At 38.9% G+C, this 18,573-nt stretch overlaps 1 long non-coding RNA gene across 1 annotated transcript in view; it reads right to left on the minus strand.

Annotated features, from left to right (window-relative positions):
* The window catches only part of LOC147800543 (uncharacterized), a 28,115-nt gene extending 12,641 nt beyond the window's left edge, over nucleotides 1–15,474 (minus strand). Inside the window, exons 1-2 of the long non-coding RNA XR_015427326.1 lie at nucleotides 15,237–15,474; nucleotides 354–447 (exon numbers count right to left, since the gene is read on the minus strand). This is a non-coding gene — a long non-coding RNA (uncharacterized LOC147800543). The remainder of the gene's footprint in view (nucleotides 1–353; nucleotides 448–15,236) is intronic.
* Nucleotides 15,475–18,573: the final 3,099 nt, after the last annotated feature.

Here is an 18,573-nt window from a genome sequence, read left to right on the forward strand (position 1 = left end):
CGCACATGCGACTGCACTAAAGATTTTAGAAAAGAAACTGTATCGTGGTTCAAGCACAAGCGACGGCACTTTCAGAGCTCGGTTCCTTACATACCTTGGGTTGACCCAAGGTTAAAAACTGGTAATACAGTTCTGTGTATTAAAGTACTGAAGATTTCCTTATTTTAGAAGCAAAGCGGGCTTGCGTCTATTGTGCAATAATGTTTCACATACAAAAATTCAAAACGTAGCCAGGGCAGACAACGCAAATCGCGACTGAACGTCGACGTGACAAGTATTTCCAGACGTTTTCGTGTAAAAAGGGAATAGCCACCAAATGGTCATGCGCACAGGGAAGCGCTAACCTTACATACCTAGTGTGGACTTGTGAACAAATGACGTCCACACGATGCAGGAAAGGAGGACGTTCTGTGGATTTACACATGTCCAGAGGACGTTTCCCCTTCTCTGAAAAAGAATTATAGAGGCATTTGGGGGTTGAGGGTCATCCGTCGTAAAAGGAAGAGAAATAGTCAAGGAAACTTTGAGACAATAAAAAGAACATGGAAAGGGACACTGCCCTAATCATTAAATAAACTCTATTATAATGTCCAGGTTATTAGACTCCAAATCCAAAGAACAAAATCCGTGCGTTGCATCTTAAACTTTTGTTTGTATACTCCATTTTGAAGTATAATAACTTAAATCATTTCGATTGCTTAAAGTTCAAATATATAATTTCCAATCCGAAATGTTTTTAATTGGCACTTAGACTAGTAGGAGAAATTAAAAAATAGTTTATCACCAACAACAGTGGAAATTCATGCCCCAAAATAAGATTTCTTTTGTTTTCTTGTTTGTTAGAAACGAAGATGTGAGAAAAGCAAGATCACGTTTTGTTCAAAGCAATTTAAACCTTTTGCATTGCATCCCCCCTGGGCACATTTGAGAACGATTGCACGCTGAATAGGACTTATGAGACTGTTGCGGGATATCAATTTCACACCGCACCAATAGCGGATATAGAGCACACTTGTCGCCGTGGTACGCTCTTGGATTTTTTTTTTAAATGTGGCCCTTATACGCTTTCATATAGAATAATTTCCCTAGAGCGCTTAGAGCGCTTAATAATCTTTGTACTGCCCTCCTTAAGATGTTTCTAATAAAAACTTGGCAGCCGGCCAAACTCCAATCACTGATGAAAATGGAGTCAGGAGATAGCTCCGCTTGTAGCTCTAGTGTTTTAATATTTGGTCACACTGGATGACGATGTCATTGACATGGAGTAAAACTGCGCAGCAAAACAAGAAAACACTAAGAGCTATGAATACTTCGAGCTTTGGAGCTGACGAAGGATGAAGGTCGAATCTGCTGTTGACCTGCCCGCCCTAAAGCCACACTGGGATTGTAACTGTAAGTAACTACAGCTTTCTAATAGGAATGTGAGCGAACACTTTACCAACAATACTCAGGAGTGAGATCCCTCTCATTGTTGCAATCACTGCGATCGCCCTTGTTCTTATAAAGTGTCACAATGACGGTATCTTGCATATCTTGGAGGACGGCACCTTCCTCCCAGCAAAGGCAAAGCAGTTCATACAAGGGCCGAAGCAGAGCTGGTTTTCCACACTTGATGGCTTCAGGCAGGATGTTATAGCTGCCTGGTGCTTTTCCACTTGGAAGGGCATCAATAGCCTTACTAAGCTCCTCCATAGTCGGCTATTTGTCCAGGTCTCCATTATGGGCTGATCTTTCACAACTCTCGGGGAAGCATCAGAGACTGACGACTCACAGGAGTACAGAGCTGATTAGTTTTCCACCCATCTGGCCACCTCTTTCTCGCAATCAACCTTAGCTGGAACCGACATCTGTGCGGTGTTGATGCAAGGACGCCTTTTGGGTTTTGAGCAGTGCAGATTATGTGGTTGTAAGCGTATTGGGCTGCACACAAGGGCGTGGTCAGTGTCGTAGTCTGCACTATGGTAGCTTCTAGTGATGAGTACGCGATTGAGAGCAAACCACCAAGTGACGATTTAATCAAGTTGGCGCCAACGATTAGACCTAGAATGTTTCCAGGACACTTTGTGCGATGGCCTGCACTCAACGAATGTGTTTGTAATGCAGAGGCTGTGGTAGCCGCATACTAGCCTCTGACCGTTTTCATTTGTCTTCCCAGTGCCGTGGTGCCATGCTGGCAAGTAGGCCATGCCTCATGATCCGTGCCCACCCGGGTATTGAAGTCGCCGAGAAGAAATAAGGACTCATCTTTTGAACAACCTTTGATAAGAGCATCAAACTGCCCATAAGACTGGTCCTTTGTTTCTTCTGATGAGGTGAGGATAGGAGCATACACGGAGAGGATGTTAACAGGGGGATGGAGAGCAGGCGCTCGGTGCCTCCAGAAAGGGCCTCTACCGAAGCTACAAGCGTGTTCTTGATGGCAAAGCCAACTCCATACTGGCGAGGCTCCTTGGGTTCTATACCCTTCCAGAAAAAAATATATAGTTCTCCTCTTTCAGTGAGCCACCGGAGGGAAGCATTTTTTCAAGGGCAGCTATGCTGATGTTTAAGTCTGGAAAGCTCTCTATCGATGATGGCTGTTTTCTTGGTGTCATCCACCTCTTGAAGGTCGCCAGTAACACTCGTGCACATGGTGCGCAAGTTCCAGCTCAAAAGTCGAATATTGCGATACTTTTGTTTTGTTTTCTTGCTATGTTTGCGCGGTGCGACGTTTACCGTCAACTTGTCATGTGTGAGGTTTACAATAAGCTTTAGGCAGGCAAAACAAATACACGTACATGTAAATACTGAGCTTACATAGCCCTTAATACACACGTGGACCTATTGAAATGTCTATTTAATGGACCTATAAGCGTAGAAAATAGCCATACTTATCTACATGAACAAGTGGATCACTTGGCATTCCACAATTGTTGCATCCTTATATAACATGTGAATATGTGGGTATATACACGTGTAAACAAGGTAAACTTGACATGAAAACCGAATGTCATAAAGGCCTCAAAACTATGCTTGAAATAGGCTACCTTTTAATAAAGGGAAAAATATAATCAACTTAAAGGCAATGCTTCACTGGGCGCTATAAACAGTTAGCAAGGAGCGACGGGAAGATTCGTGCCCTCAAAATGTGGGGAAATGATGCACAAATTCACTGTGGGAAATCCCTCGTTTATAGATGAGTGTATAGCATTAAGAAATAGCAATGTAAACATAATCTCTCACCAGAAAATGTCCGATGTGTACAATTTCAATGCCTTTTCGTAAGGTTTTCTAACGGTGTAAATAAAACTATAAGCTTAAGTGAACCTGAACTTTTAAAATTAATTTGAAATAACGAGAAAAGGAAACCTGGAGATGTGTCCCAGTACGTAAATTTCACCGGAATTCGTCTCGCCCCTTCGGCTTGGTTTAGCTTTTACAAAAATACAGGATTCCAGGACTGCTTTGCTTAGTCTTCGATGTCCGAGTATCGAAAAACCAGACTGCAGAATATGGCCAGGCAAAAACATCGTGGCAATGTTGACTAGTACAACCGCTGCTCATTCAAACGACTGATAATGCTGGCAGTCATTGCGTTAGGACAGTGCAACACATGCCATTGACAGCGATCCTGCACTCTCTTTCTTAAATTTTGTACATAGAAAATCTAAAGTGCAGTCAATTGTTGTTACGTTGGATATTATCAATGATTTATGTCTTTTTAGAGTAGCAATGCATTATGCAAATAAGGGGGAGTTTGCAGATCCATGTGTACGGGGAATGCACTCTTTAAGGCCCTATATATCATGAAGTACATGTCCGATTGGGTTCAAATCTTCCAGATATCTTGAAAACGGAGTGCTCTAGAGGAAAATTGATCTTATATGATGATGACGTCATTATGATGACTTCAAACCTTGCAGATATTTTAGAAGGAGAGTGCTTTAGACAAAAGATGATCTTATGTAATGATTACAGCAGCAGGAGAAAGTCAAGTGATATTAAAGGTGAACTCTTCAAAGAACTGTATCTCGTGACGTACAAGTCTGATTGGGTTCAAACCTTTCAGATATCTTAGAAGGAGAGGGTTTTATAAAAAAAATGATCCGATGTGATGATGACGTCATCATATGACATGCTACGTGACATTAAAGGTGTCAGTGCTGGGTTGAAACCCTGCTGATATCTTGGAAAGAGAGTGCTTTATGCAAATACTGAGCTCATTTAGTGATGACGTCATTAAGCAACAGTCACGTGACTTTAAAGAGGCATTATTTAATAAGCTATATCTCCTGAAGTGTACGCCCAATCGGGCTCAAACTTTGCAGATATCTTGGAAGGGAAGTGATTAAGACGAATATTGCCCTCGTGACGATGTCGGCATCAGGTGAGAAGTCACGTGACATTAAAGGGGGCATTTATTAATGCGGTATATCTTCTGAAGGATATGCCCAATTGTGTTCAAACCTTGCAGATATCTTGGAAGGGAAGTGGTTTTAGACGAATATTCACCTCATGTGATGATGACGTCATTAAGGGACAAATCACGTGACCTTAATGGTGCATCATTTGAAGTACTGCATTTCCTGAAGTATATGTCCAATTGGGTTCAAACCTTGCGATACCTTGGAAAGGAAGTGCTTCAGGCAAATATGGACCCCATGTGATGATGGCGTCATTAAATTAGAAATCACGTGACATTAAACCTGCATCCCTTAATGTACTATATCTCCTGAAGTGCTTGCCCCAATTGGTTGAAACTCGGCGGTTGCTTTAAAGGGAAGTGTTATAAACGAAATCAACCTTATGTGATGATCACGTCATCAGATTAGATTAATTGGTCAAGCTTCAAAAGGCGACAAAGCCATCTGTTCTGTTGACAACAGACAGATAATCTCTAGTTTCTTCGTTTTCTTTTTCTGCTCAAAAGCCTGTTTGTTTTGTACACGTTTTTCTACCCGCAACTTTAGTGCTTTTGCAACTTTGGATCATCATACTTGAACCAATGAAAAACCTTATGCACAGATGTCCTAGAAACATGACGTCATGATGACGTCATCACCTTTATTTTATTCTCCCCTAGGTTTTGTACACGTTTTTCGACGTGGCATTAAATCTGTAAATTTCAAAGCCTTCTCCTAAAGGACATGTCCTTTCTGGTTGAAATTTTGCAGATAACTAGAAAGGGATTTGTTACAGACGAATGTTGACCTCCTGTGCTGATAAGGGGGATAAGTCACGTGACTTTCAAGGTGCATTCTTTTTGGTCCTCTGTCTCCTGATGTACACATATGATCGGACTCAAATCGTGCGGGTATCTTGAAAAGGGAGTGCGTTAGAGGAATATTGATATCAAATGATGATTATGTCGTCAGGAGACAAGTCACGTGACATTAAAGGTGCATCTCCTGAAGGATATGTATCTGGTTGAAACTTTGCAGATAACTTGAAAGGGAGGTGTTATTCACGAAAAATGACTTCAAGTGATGATGACTTAGTTTTTCGAATGTACAAAAGAATGCGAAGAAACCCTCTGTTCTGTTGTCAAACAGACGGATAAGCTCGCATTTTTAGCTGTTTTGGCAACCTGCCGAAACAGTTATTGTACTCGTTCGTCTTTTTTCTCCCCCCCCCCTTTTTCAGACAACTTCTTTTACCAGTACTCTTTGGCAGTTACAAAAATCAGAACGACTTCAAACATGGAACATAGTTTGATGATTGTCCAAGGATGCTTTTAGAAGAAATTAAGAATGATGAAGTCATCAATTTATTTATTATTGGTTTTTGAATAATTATTTTCCCAGACTCTGTACACAGTTTTTCAACAATCACCAATTTTAGTCATTTAACGTAATTCAAAGGTCAACAAAGTTACATCAAAGATCGACCCCAATGCCAACTAAATGATGACGTCACGACGTCATCGTCCGATTTCTTATTGATTTTTGAATATTTAATATTTTTTCCCATTCACAATGTACGCGGTTTTCAAGGCACTATTAGGGTCACTAAGCAATTGTTAATTGTCAGTAAAGTTACACCAAGGAGTAACTGTTATAGCAACATGATACCAAAATGATGACGTCGTGATTACATCATCCTTTTATTTATTATTAATTTTTGGATTTTTTTCCTATTCAATTTGTATACAGTTTTCAAGGCACTAGTAGGATCACTCAGTAATGTTCGATCCTTATGAGAGTTATACCAAGGAAACATATGAAAGCAAAGATCTTACACAAAAAGATTTCATGATGAAGTTGTCAGGGGTCACGTGACATGAGATTAAAGTTGTAACTTTCTATATAGGTTTTGTACACTTTTTCAACAGCCTTTCTTCGTTACTCTGGTCAATCTGACTTATTTCCTTCAATGTACACTTGAAGTCCCGTTAAGTCACGTTACATAATACTAAAGCTGCAATTTTACCCGTAGCTTTGTACCCGTTTATCTGCTACGCAATATTATCGATCTTAATGAGATAAGGCCTGAACTTCGGCTAAGGATTACTTTGAAAAATCGTATTTTGTTGTGTTCGTTCGATTACATATATATACCGAGAAGTCCGAATATCAAATAATATTTCATAATTTTCTTTAAGTTTAAACGCAAATCATATGACATCATCTTAGAGGAGCAGCTCCTTTGGACAGGTGTTTTCAGCCCATTGACTGTTCACATTTTTAAGCCACTATTTGGAAACTTTCGCAATGTTTTATCACCATCAAAGTGATAGCCAACAAAGATCTTTATACAAAAATTATACTAAATAAATAACGTAGATGACGTCATCTTGTGATTTATTATTGATTTTTCAATAATTCCTTTAGCCCATTGACTTTATATACGTTCTCAACCAATCATTTGGGTAATTTCGAGATGTTTGATCATCATTAATGTTACAGCCAACCAAGACCTTGCTAAAAACCTTTGGCTTAATCTATGACGTCATGATAAAGTCAACAACTATTTAGCTGCTTCAGTGTACTGCCGAAGCAGCTATTGCTTTCGTAAAAGTTTTTTGGCATTTTTTGGCAATTTTGCAAAAAGTCATTCTTTTTGTTGTTTTTTATTTTTACTTCTTCTGCTAAAAAGCCCATTTGTTTTGTACACGTTTTTTGTCGCCGCCACTTTAGTGCTTTTGCAATTTGGATCTTCATCAAACTTATACCAATGAAGAACCCCTATGCTTAATTGGTCTTAGAAGCATGAGGTCATGATGACGTCATGAAGTGAGTTATTATTGATTTTTCTTTTTTTTTTGAGGCACTATTTTGGTAACTTAGCAGTATTTGATCGTTATCAAAGTTGCACCAAACACTCGCCATAAAGTTCAGACAATACGTGAATATTTACGTCATGCTGACGTCATCAAGTGATTTATTATTGATTTATCAATATTCATTTCAGCCCATTGATTTTGAACACGTTTTCCAGGCACTCTTTTGGTAACTTAGCAATATTTGATTGTCATCAAAGTTACACCAAGTATTGCCCATAAATCGAAGATAGCATGTGAATAGTTACGTCATGATGACGTTATCAAGTGATTTATTAATACATTTTCAATATTTGGTCGGGTAGAATATTCTTCAAATCATATACCGATGTAGTCCAATACCGACATATCAGTTTTTTCATAACGACATTATGGTAAAGTCAAATTTTATTAATTTTGCCTGGATTCTACTCTTTGTTTGCTTAAAAATATGGCTGACACCTGATCTGCGTAGGGACGTATTAGTGTTCTTTCGTTTTATACCGTTTGTGTATGCGTTTAACCGTTGACCATCATTATCCAATAAAAATTCAGGAAATACAATAGAGACCTCCTATTCAGAACGTGTCCAATCCAGTATGCGTGTTACGACTGACCAAGTGTAAATATTAACGAAGTAGAATGTTGAATATTTAATGAATTTTCAAAGAACTGAGAAAGTTCTGAACCCAGCATCAAAAAATGAGTGTACAACATTTTAGCCGCTTAGAAGTGCACACAGTCTTGTGCATTTTCAAGTTGCGGCCTATACTAATGGCCCAGAGTGTTCCGTGCAGCTTCAGTATTAGGGCATGAAACATGCAAGTCACGTAGAGGGAGCGAAGTAATGGCGTCATTGGGGTCATTGGTCGTATTATATAAACAATGACATGAAGCTTTGTGGGATATTAAAGAGGTAAAGGCGAGAGCACGTGCCCTGACAACCAATATTGAAGATTGCAGCCCACAGTGGTGTGATTTTCAGTGTAGGCCTTTCAGCATTGAATCCCACTTTAGCATTTTTATTCATTAAGCTTTGCTACTGCTCTTTGATTTTTCCTATATAAGTTCTCATAATGAAGTCATCAGCTGACAATTCAGGTGACATTAAACGGACACTCTTTAAAGTGCTATATCTAGTGAATAACATGTCCAATTGGGTTGAAACTTCTTGTATAGCTCAAGGGGTAGGGTTTAAGACCAGGATGGACATCATGTCATTATGAGGTCATCTTGGGAGATGTCACGTGACATTAATAGTGCATTTTTAATGAACTTCGCAGATAGCTAGAAAGGTAAGGGTTGGCGATGGAAATTGACTTCTGATGCTGGTATTGTTACATGATAAATCATGTGACATGTATCTAAATGATATGGTTAATAAACTTTCCATTGCTGTATTTCCACTTTTGGCATTATCTAACAAGTTTATCCTATGATTTTTTTTCGAACCCTTGGAAACCGAAGCAGCTCCGTGGTTGTCCACGGTATTCTGTCCTTTTTTTCTTAGTTTTTGAATACTTCACTTTGCACTTTAGATTTTGTAGATATTTATCAAGAGCCAGTGCTTGGTACTCTTGTCTGATTGAATTAGGTAACATTCATGAAATGTTAATGTTTAATGTTCGTTCTGCTATTTTCATAGTCTAATTTTTTAAATGCTTCCTCAAAAAAATCCTGAAACAACTTGCGGTTGTTTTAACAACCGTCAAACCTCTAGTTTCTTCTTCTGATGACGATGATGACCCAAATCCCCTTTGTTTTGTGCATGTTTGTTTCTACCCACGACTTTGGTCCCTTAGCAGCTTTGGATGTTCATCAAACTTATGTCAATGAAAAACCCTTATGCATAGACTGTCCTAGAACAATGACGTCATTAACCAATAAAATGAATTTATTATTGATTTTTCAATATTTATTTCGGCCCGTTAACTTTTTACACGTTTTTGAGGCATCATTTTGGTTACTCAGCTATCTTTGATCGTCGTCAAAGTTATACCAAGGAAAGACGTTTGGGCAAAGAAGATACTGAAACAATTACCTCATGATGACGTTATCAAGTGGTTTATTATTAAATTTTAAATATTAAATATTCCGCTAATTTTAAAAATCGCTATAAAATCAACCATGGCTTCCCCCAACACTCTTTTTGAGCCAAGTGCCAGAGTAAAATTGGGCCTTCAATTCGTCTCGTGTGGGTCAAATCACGTGATCCTTCATTCCGGTTGAAACCGGATGTGTGCTTATTGTTAAAATGATGATAGGTATTAAGTTTTTTTCAGCGGTATTAGTTTGTTGGTGTTAGTGCTGGGTTGAAACCTTACTTATGTCTTGAAAAGGAAGTGCTTACGGCAAATATTGAGCTCATTTAATGATGACGTCATCAAACAATAAGTCATATGACATTAAAGGGGCACTTTTTAAAACGCTAAATCTTCAGAAGTATACGTCCAAAGGTTCAAACCGTGCAGATATGTTGAAACTGAAGTGATTGAAACGAATATTGACCTTATATGATTATTACGTCATCAAATCAGAAGTCACGTGACATTAAAGGGGCACTGTTTAATACGCTACATCTCCTGAAGTATACGTTTAATTGGGTTCAAACCTTGCAGATATCTTGGAAAGGAAGTGCTTTAAGCAAACATTGACATATATGACATTAAAGGTGCATCCTTTGAAAAGTACTATATCTCTTGAAGTGCAAGTCTGATTGGGTTGAATCTTGGCAGGTGTTTTCAAAGGGCAGTGTTATAGACGAAATCGACCTTATGTGATGATGACATCATCAGACAATCATGTCACTTGACATTAAAGGGGAACTCTCCTAGGCGCTATGTCTCTTGAAGTGTATGTATGAGTGGGTTCCAAACTTGAACCTTTATGGAAATGATTAAATCGTTTCAGCAAAAGGTTAATGCTTAAGATTAATTGGTAAAATTTCAAAAGGCGCAAAAGCCATCTGTTCTGTTGGCAACAGAAAGATAAGCTATAGTTTTCCTTTTAGCTTTTTCGCAACTTTGCGGAAAGGGTATTCTTTTTGTTCTGTTTTTTCCTATTCTGTATCTTCTGATCAAAAGCCATTTTGTTTTGTTAACGTTTCTTCAGCAAACAACTTTAGCCTCTTACAAACTTCGGATATTCATCAAACTGGCACCAATGAAAGACGCTTAAGTATGGATGGTTCTAAAAGAATGACGTCATGATAACGTCATCAATTGCTTTTTGACTGATTTTTAAATGTTTATTTCTGCCTATTGACTTCCTAAGCATTTTTCGAGGCACAATTTTGGTAACTTAGCGATCTCCAATCGTCATCAAAGTCTCAGCTGGCACACACCATGACGCAAAATAAGTTCCTAGTTTATGACGTCACAATGATTTCATCTCCTTATTTGATATTGATTTTTTAACTTGTCCCTATCGGCTTTGTACACATTTTTCTACTTAACACTAGTGAACAACTACCCCTTAACTTCCGCGCAAGATTACTATGAGAGCGAAAGTGAAATTGTTTGCTCTACACTCTGTTATTCGGTTTGAAATGTACCTAGGAATCCCAATATTCATGAAGTAATACTTTATAAAAATTGTTCCGTTAAAGCGCAAATCACGTCACAGGAACTTAAAGGAGCAGTGTTTCTTCAACGGGTTTATAGCCCATTGACTTTGCACACGTTTTCGAGCCACAATTTTGGTAACTTTGCAATGTTTGATCGTTCCCAAAGTGATGGCAAACAGAGACCCCTATACAAGATTTATTGGAAATGGATGACATCATGATGACGTAGTCACCTTATTTTTATATTGGTTTTTTAATATTTTAATGTCCCCATAGGTTTTGTATACGTTTTTTGATTTGGCATTAAATCTGTAAACTTCAAAGCATTATTTCTCCTAAAGGATATGCCCTATCTGGTTTAAATTTTGCAGATAACTAAAAAGGGATGGTGAATGTTGACCTCCTGTACTGATGACACATTGGGGGATAAGTCACGTGACATTCAAGGTGCATTCTTTCTCCTGAAGCACATGTCTGATCAGATTCAAACTTTGTAGATATCTTCAAAAGGGAGCGCTTTAGAGGAATATTGACCTTATATGATGAAGCACATGTCTGATCAGATTCAAATTTTGTAGATATCTTCAAAAGGGAGCACTTTAGAGGAATATTGACCTTATATGATGATGGTGTCACCATCAAACAAGTCTCTTGACAAAAATTGCACTCTTTTAAGCCTTATATCTCCTGAAGTACGTGTTTGATCTATTTCGAAACTTGCAGATATCTTAGAAGGAAAGAGCTTTAGACAAAAACTGATCCGATGTAATGATGACGTTATCGGCTGACAAGTCACGTGATAATAAAGGGGCACTCTTCAAAGCACTACATCTGCTAAAAGTACATGTCCCATTGGCTTGAAACTTTGTGTATAGCTCGAAGAGGAAGGGTTTTAGACCCAGGTTGACCTTATGTGATTATGACGTCGCCGGGAAACAAGTCACGTGATATTAAAGGGACTTTTTTAAGTCCAAAATCTTCTAAAGTACATGCCCCATTCGAATGTACCTCGCAGATAGTTAGAAAGGGAAGGTTTCGAGATGGAAAATTATTTCATCTGATGGTCGTATAATTATACGATAAGTCATGTGGCATGTATCAAAATGACATGGATTGTAAACTTTTCATTGCTTTATGTCCATTTTGGGCTATTATGTAACAATTTTATTCACTGATTTTTTGGTGAAAACCCTTTAAACCGAAGCAACTCCCTGGTTGTCCACAACCACGGTCTTCTTTCGTTAAACTTGTACATCTACTTACTTGTAATAATAGAAGGTAAAATGAGCTCTTGACGGACATATGCACTGCATGATCTGTTTCATAAAATCACTCTTTCTTCTGCTTCAGTCATTCCGTAGTAACTCTTGTTTTTGTTAAATTCAGCAATCTAATTTTAACTATTTCTTCTAATACAGAAGTGATAAGTTGAAGTAGGCCTACTTGCTCAAAAGAGATTATCCTGAGCTCTGCTCCCACAAACCTTTCTGGAAAAACAACTGTGAGATTGTCATCTCCTCCACATTATCATCTAGAAGTGTGGCCAAAAATGTGGACACTTAAGAGGATGATTTATAAACCGTCACGTCTGACTTGGAAACTGGTACAGATGCTCCCACCTCTTCATGATAGTAGCAATGATAGTAGCCAAGTCAGGGATGAAACGACCGCAATAGATGACCAGTCCGAGGAAATTGCGGACTTCACTGGCGTTTGGGGCTCGGACATGTCTTGGATTCCCTGGACTTTTGGATTGGGCGATACTCCGTCGCAGCTAAAGATGTGCCCGACGCAGCTCTTGCTGAATTGGCATTTGTCCTTGTTCGGCGTGAGGTTTCGCTCGCGGAGGCGATGAAGGCAAGCTTGAGTCGCGTGTCGTGTGCTTGCTGGGTGCTGCCGCATACAAGGATATCATCGCTGATGTTCAGAACTCCCTCGAGCCCTTGCAGTGTGGCATTGATAATGTTCTGGAACACTTTGGCAGCTGAACAAATGCCAAAGTTGAGGCACTTGTAGCGGTACAGTACAGCACGTGTCAAGAAGACAGTGACGGAACTCTGGGGACAACTCCACTTGATAGTAGCCTGTATTGAGATCAAGCTTACTGAATACAGTAGAGCCGTTGACATCTGCGACGATGTCTTCGATGGTGGGGGTCACATGTCGTTCACGCTTGATGGCTTTGTTGACATTACACATATCGACACACATGCGTATTTCCCCCGGACGCTTGGGTTTCTCAACAACATGGATGGGCAAAACCCATGGAGTGGGCTCGTCGCGCACTGGTTCGATGATGTCCAAGTCAAGCAGTTTGCGTAACTAAGCGGCGATGAGGCAGTGCGATGGGCTACACGGACTTGTCCTCTTGGAGTTTACACTGGTAGCCTTTGAGTTTACCGATATCAACGAAACGACCAGAGTATTGTTCATATATCAAGCAACTCATGTATCTGTGGCAAGTCGGCAGGTTGGATGTTTTATGCGACATGAATAATACCAAGTTCTGCTGCTGTAGTGAAACTGGCAAGTGTGTCCCCCCGCTGCTTTGTCACAAAGAATGTTGACTTGACATTAGACGAATTGTAGGCTACTCTGGCATCAAACAGGCCTACAACCTCATGGGGGGTGGTACTGCCGTACGCGAAGATTTTTGTTTTCGTATATCTGCGCAGTGTCGGAATATCTCGAAGGGTGTCGTATGTAGCGACAGACATGATGTTCACAGATGTACCAGTGTCGATGACGGCTGTGACCGGCATCTTGTTGATGTGAACAATCACAACAGGTTGTATGGAACGGACGGGTGCCTTCACTCGAAAAACATGCTCGTCTTTGGATCTAGATGACATATCAGGATCTGCTGCAGCATGATCGACAGCATATACTCTGGCCTTGCGACGTGGTGTATTGTTACGTGGGCGGCGCGGCCAGGACTCATGCAATGTTTGGGAAGTGGTTCAACTTTCCACATGTGCGACACGTTACGCCTTTGGCGGGACACACAAGAGTGTATTTGCCTGCAACTAGGGACCCCCCTATTGTTCCTCTTTTGTTTGTACTTTAACTTTTTCAGAAGACCACCCATATGTTTTGTACACAGTTGTCAATCGGGGACCCTCTGTCAATCGGGGACCTTATTGTCCTCTATTGTTCAAGGTCCCCAATTGAATGCAGAAACAAACTCACCGTAACCCACTCCCTCTGACTTGCATTTCCAATGGTCCTGCCAAACCGTAGTTTAGTTACACTCATATACAACTTCGCCTTTAACTTTGCCTTTTGTGTGTTGTATTATGTCAAGCTACTCCTTTTTCAAACCCACATTGAACTTTGATGAAGAGAAGTGAGAGCAATAAACCAACTACACAGTTTGACTGTCACCCAAACCCCTTGTTTCACGTCCACCTTTTAATAAATTGTTGACCCCAAATATCACATTCTGCAGACACTAATAAAGTCCATGCTACCATCGACTTGATATTTAGGGAACTCAACAAAATTATTCCACGGAGGGATGTTAACTCGTTTCTTACTATGCATATGACCCTAACAGGCTTCTGTGTGCAATACAGGTTAGACAGTTTGCGCCAAATTTCCGTTAGGAGAAGTCTAGTGCTCCCTCTACGTTTTAATTTTGATCATGGTGAGATCCCTGGTGTTGATTTATATTTAACTTGTCTTCTTAACGTATGTTACCAAGCTTTATTTACTGCTTATTCAAGCTCTACTTGGCAATGTGGGGCTACTGGACCACTTAAGCATATTCTTGATTTTAACCATATTCAATGAAAAAAAATACTCTAAAGACATGACCAAACCACTTGTTTGTTTATTGAAAACACATGAAATCGATTACATTAATAAAACTTAGGAATATTAACTCATAAAAATCCATCCAAAAGTTGACCACTTGGCCCACACCTGGGGCAAGTGGACCACATCATAAAACCTTAAAACCTGCCACCAAAAGAGTACGAAATGAATACTACAATGAGTAAACTGATCATAAAACACTAAAATGGGCACTTATAATTATCTCAGACGCACCAGATTTCAGTTTTAAAAAAAATAATAATTACAAAAATCCTGTGCCTTTCCTCCAGTCATGTAATTTCTGGTTTTTGGAAAGTTAAGCTAGTCGTGGAGTTGTTTGGTTTGGGCATTTTTGTCATCCTAAATCATGATTTGAAGTTTTTTTTCAAGTAACGTTTTTCACTTGGGCCTCAATATGTGTTCAGCTTAATCTCTGAAAAAATAAATGTAGTCGTTTAAACGTAACTGGTCAATTTCAAAACCTTTTAATTTATTTTGGTCTAAGAGTGGGCCGGTTGCCCCGATGAACCACTTCCCCACCCTCCCCTACTCAAAGAGTTTTCTTGCCAACGCATTAGGCGATTTCCATTAATGAAAAGGCTGCACATTGATGCTCACCCTACACATGGCGGCCAGGCCTGAACTGTACTGTGACTTCCTACGACTTCCATGTTGTTCTGGCCGCCGAAGCTACGCTGCATCAGCGTGATAGACAAGGATTCGGCAGCTGATCACTGGTGCTCGCCTAATGAAGTTGGGTGCAAAGACTGCAGCCGACGGATTGAAGCAAATTACATGAATGTAATCAGATATTATATTTCAAGATGGTACGATCTTGATTTGAGTCAGGTGATTCCTGTTGATCAGGCAGCCGAGTTGGAGAATATAGCTTATCACATATCCCAAACTGTTTGACTTTAATTGATCAGTGCAAGAACGCCGCCATTAATGAGTTACTTATTTCCTCTACCGAAGACCCGAACATTTTTGAGAATGGTAGCTACCACGCATCACGGTGATTTCTACCCCTTCTTTAATATTTTCCTGAGAATTTTGAATTGATGCTGTGTTTTTTTCTCGTTAGTCCAGTAAGTGGTGTAATTCTTTTCTGGTTTTCCAAGAACATTTTTGAAATCCTTGAGATATTTTTCAGTGGAATGAGTCCAGTATATAGGCATGTAATACTCTCACTCGATTTAAAGGACATCTCCTTTCATCAAGGATGTCTATGTAAAAAATAACTTCCGTGTAGTCCAAAAAAATCAAAACAAGTATCCAACAGGGAAAAAGACCCCTTTTCGATAGTGAAGCCCGATAGAAATTTGAAGTCACAGCCGTTATGCTCTTTGCCAGTAATGAGGAGTAATCAAAGCAATTGGGTTTGTAACTAAACTATAAAGTAACAGTTAGTGTACAAGCTCCGGAATTCCCTTGCAGTGCATAGTTCAGATTATACAACTTCATGATACTTTGGTGTTCATCTGGTCATGGAAACCAAATCTGATACTTTGTGACAGAGTTTTGAGTATTTTTTCCTGGAGAAGTTAACTTGATCATATGTCCCAATTTTTTGGGACAAAGGGAAGTCTCACCTAAAAATATAGAATAAACGTGCCTACAAAGTAATATGAAAAAATGTTTACTAGCCAAACAGTTATTTTCAAAGTTTATTATGCAGAGTGCTTATTAACTTGGACAACTATGTTCTGTCAATTCATTTATTTTTTTGGCAGACATTGATCATTGATGGTGTGAGTGTTTTAGTGTCGATCTATTATATTTAAGAGAGAATATTAAACTTAAACTGAAATAAACAATTAAAGAAAAGAGAACACAAGTGCAAAATCACAAACAAGCCTCAACCAACTGCCCGCAAAATTGATCAATCACTTATGATGAAAGGTGTTCAAAATGAAATTGCCTCTGCAAATGAACATAACCCCCCGAAATTTCATATGAATGACTGGCGTGACGTCAGGGAGAATAAATTCCGGTGCTTTTACGCAGTTGGCCAGGAAAACGTATTTTATTGCCATGCTTAATATAAAAGCACGGTGTATATTTTGTGGTATTTGCATGAATAGGAAAGTAATTTATTAAGATGTAATTACTAAAAATGCAAAGGCAGATGGCCATGTCACAAAGATTAACCTCAGTAAACAAAAACAAAGTGAGCATAAGAGCTGATCACAAATTTCCTTCTCTCAGTAGGCTTCATGCAAAGTATGAATATCCTGCAGTCATACACCTATATTTGTTACACTGTTAAAATATCGATTGTAGCAACCCTTTAAAAATATTTTTATCAGTTTGCTTTTGCTAAATATAGATCTTTTGGGGTTGTGCATTGATAACCTCGTTACAATAACTTCGCATGTCAACGTATAAACTGCGAAGGTCAAAGTCTTCCGCCGTTTTTGTCTGTAGAATAAAACACAGGAATACGGTAAAGACGTAAGTTATAACTTACGGTGTAAGTTGCAGTAATTGTTGAAACCTGTTGAAAATTAATATGTAGGGCCTATGTAATATTCTGTGCATTGATGAATTAAACATGTTTCTCACAATACTTTTTCTTCTAAACGAATGGCAATAATAGAGCCATAGAAATTCCAAACATGCACCTTTCCTGTTAAGTATGATTTATCTTTTTGTTACTATCAATTGAGAAGATAAATGTCGGAAATATAAGTTAAGAGACGATTTAAATTTATATGTGTAGGCTTGGCTAATTAAGTGAGACAAAATTTAAAAAACTTCAGTTAGAAAAGTGGTTATTCTAATCCATGTTTTATCAAACATTAGTTTGATTTTATTTGTATTTGTAATCTTTGTAATTAAAAGGGTGAAAATATCTCTCTATTGCCTCACAATGGTGGCAAAACACGGCTTCATTGTATTGAATGAGGTGTATGGTTTATTGTTCCATCTACGACTGGATAAACACATGACAAATAATAAATAAGCATGAAATGGATTTTTAGAAAATTTATATTAAACGCTCGTTGATTCCATCTACGACGACGAGAGTACGAGGTTCCTCACTTCAAACTGAAGTTTGCGGAGATAGTCTGCTCGATTACTTGCATTGTAAACATTATTGGAAGGCGTCAATGTTAAAGATGCTTTGTTTTGAGCATTTAGATAAATTTCAATAAACGGGGGAATTCTTCCGCTATAGAAAGTTATAACACCCAACGATTTTCCTAAGTACAATGTCGTCTAATCTTTGGTCTGGTAGCCAAAGTGTGTCTGAAGAGCAACGTTCATGCTGTGATCACAAGGGGCCATATGTCAAGAATTTGCTCATTTAACACAAACCTTCGACATGTGAATTTGTGTCTCAGTTAACCTGATTTTTAACCTCCGAAGAATACCGGCACCAGACAGAGGAACAACTAACAACCTCAAGAAGCGAGGCTCTACAAGCTATCGCTGAAGAATTCAATGGCAAAGACCACACCTCAGCCGGAAACCTATTCGATTACTACTTCACTCGGTAAAAAAATTCAGTCAAGAGAACTAAAAAGGAAGCACCTATAATAAAAAGTCTCTTCAATCCCAACTGTCTTTTTCCAAGACCACCACATCCTCCAAAGAGAAATTTTCAACCACTGCTATAATAACAGCGGTTTATTTAGTAAGGACGGATAAAATTTACTATAAACTCAACACAGGCTGTACAAAAATCAACCTTTGAATAACTTATTAAAGGACTCTGGAATTTCAAAAAAAATTGGCAAAGAATCATTATATTTTATTAAAATGAAACAGTTGCATATACACGTCCTTTTTCCGGGAAAACTTTTTTGCAGTGATCATGTTTCCCAGCATATGGGCGTAAGCGCTTACGCCTTTCTGCCAGGCACACGATGTATTATACGTAGGTCGAATTCAGGAATACAACCACATACCCATGAACGATATTCCTCACCACTCTCAAGCCAAAAGTCAA

This window comes from Acanthaster planci, linkage group LG01, assembly GCF_054643075.1.
Source record: "Acanthaster planci isolate LZ-2023a linkage group LG01, COTS_SCS, whole genome shotgun sequence".
Taxonomy (NCBI): Eukaryota; Metazoa; Echinodermata; class Asteroidea; order Valvatida; family Acanthasteridae; genus Acanthaster; species Acanthaster planci.